The 2,324-nt window shown below is 31.5% G+C and overlaps 1 long non-coding RNA gene across 2 annotated transcripts; it reads right to left on the bottom strand.

Moving 5' to 3' along the window:
- Positions 217 to 1,464, bottom strand: LOC109350950. Of its 2 annotated transcripts, XR_002108159.1 has the most exons (4): positions 1,293 to 1,464; positions 811 to 1,096; positions 623 to 703; positions 217 to 511 (listed from the first exon to the last, which is right to left on the bottom strand). It is a non-coding gene; the product is annotated as an uncharacterized LOC109350950 (long non-coding RNA). The 2 variants fall into 2 exon arrangements; XR_002108158.1 differs by lacking the exon at positions 217 to 511 and having other exon boundaries at positions 580 to 703.

Here is a 2,324-nt window from a genome sequence, read left to right as displayed (position 1 = left end):
CACACTTTAAGATACAAATTATTCACAAGATAAATGAAGCAATCACCAATATTCTAATATGTTAATCCCATTTCAAATTTACATCTTATAATATTTAGAAGCTATAGAGAAGAAAGTACCTTTTTCCTTTGGAAGGGTCATGAAAAAATTCACAAGAATCCCTTGCACCAAGGCTAATTATAGTTCTCATTTCACCCACTGATAACAAGAATATTTGCACTCAATTTTGTCAGAAATAAATCCCAAAAGAGTTCCTTTGATAAAAGAAAAACTAAAACTTTGTAATGAATGAGCATCATAATGCTAAGGAATATGTCAATGGAGACACAAACAAGGGGGAAGCTACAAAAAAGTATAACTATAGAAGTATGAATGTATCAATGAAAACATGGGATGTATAATATTTACCCATGCACGAAATTAGTAGTTCCATCTAGAGGATCAACGATCCATGTGGGTTCATCTGGAAGTTCGGTAGTGCCAAAACAACACTGGTTTCTTCCCCAATGAACTAATCATAAATCAAAATTAAAGAAATTTTATTAAGGAAATAATAAGAAGTAGAAAATTGTAGCCAAGTTAAATACGATTATAGTAAAAGAGGGTAAAGGTGAGAATAAACCTTATGAGTGGGGTAAATTTGCTTAAGATGATTAAATATGATATCTTCACATGCTTTGTCAATCTCAGTAACCAAATCAACCTTTGTTGGATAGAAAGAACAATTAGTGTGAATAAAAAAGGTTATTAATTATTAATTGGCATATGGAGAATAACAATGAAGGAGAAATTGAAAGAGTAAATGAAAACCTATCCTTTGTGCTCCACATGTTTGGTGTTGTAGAAACATTTTCGAATAATCTGGAATCAAATGAAATGAAAGGATACCATTATTTGATTCAACAGAGATAGAAACAAAGAGAGAATTTGAGTAACTAACCTCGCCAGCTTTGTGAGTAGCGTCTATTGCAGATGCAGAGAAATTGGGAGAACAAATCTAATATTATTTGCGATAAAAACCAAATCATAATTACAATTGCAATGGAAGAAGGGGCACATATTATTCAATATTTGATTGAACCATACCTACAATAATCTATCAACAGAACCCAGATTTAGAAGCAGAAGCTTAAACATAGACTAATAAAAAACTCATAAGTTAGGGATTTCAACATATTTGGGGAAATCAATAGAAGATTTAGAAAATGTGAAATTAGATAATGAGGATTAATAATTATAGTATAAGAATCAATAAATTAGGTATTTTTATACAAAATTGAAGAGAATCAAACCTTGGAAGAAGCTTCCATTTGATTTGGTGTTGTTGAACTCACAACAATGAAGAGAACCAAATTCATATACTTAAACTTGCTTGAATGATTGAAGGAGAGTGAACGAGAGAGAAGACGTAAGAGTAAATGAGAGAGAAGAGAGTGAAGGAGAGAGAAGAGAAGACAATGAAGGATATTGGAAAAAGTGAGAAACGGGAAAATAAAGAGAGAGAAATGAACGGTGCAACAAGAGAGTCGATCCCACGTTGCTCAAGTTGAACAGAAATGAACAAACAGTTTTTTCTATGAGCACTAAAAATAACAATTTGTGTGTTTTGTAATAATTTAGCTACGTTTTTGGACAATGTGGCAACCATAGTGTGCCCATTTTGCAATTTTTTTGTAGTGATATATCATGTATGATTAATGCATGAACATATAATAAACTAGATGATATCTCATTTTCGTGGATTAGTTACTTTATTAAGTCTTGTGAGACTCACACCTAGGTTTACCTAACCTAGACTCAATATCTATAACAAACATCTTAGACTTCTAAAAAGATAATAAAGAATTATAACCTAAGTCTAATAAGTCACCACTTGAGTCCTGGTCATGTTGATTGTTGAGACATATTCAAGCTTTAACTAACTCTTTGTATTCATCAAAACATAGGCAAAATATTGTCAATGCAATCCTTGACACTTTGCACTTTCAAAGTTTTCTTGAAAAACCTTTAAGAAGTAAAAATAGTTACTCTCCACCATACTTTGGATTTCTTGATTCTTGGTATAAATGCAAACATAAAAGAAAGGAATATTACAACTTTAGCTATAGGAAAAGGTTGGTAGAACGTGTTGAAAATGGCAATTAACTTTACTTTTCTTCTTCATATATATTGCCCTAATGAAAATGATTTTAATGCTATCCAATATCGCCTTCTTTTTATTCCCCTTTTCTTTTATAATATAGCTCTAGCACTACAGGAAATCACTCGAAGATCTAAACCGAATTTGACCTCTCTTGTTGCTTAAAATTGCAAAACTTCGTTCC

The sequence above is a fragment of the Lupinus angustifolius genome, chromosome LG06, assembly GCF_001865875.1.
Source record: "Lupinus angustifolius cultivar Tanjil chromosome LG06, LupAngTanjil_v1.0, whole genome shotgun sequence".
NCBI classification, from domain to species: domain Eukaryota; kingdom Viridiplantae; phylum Streptophyta; class Magnoliopsida; order Fabales; family Fabaceae; genus Lupinus; species Lupinus angustifolius.
This window is presented reverse-complemented; position numbering and strand designations above follow the sequence as displayed.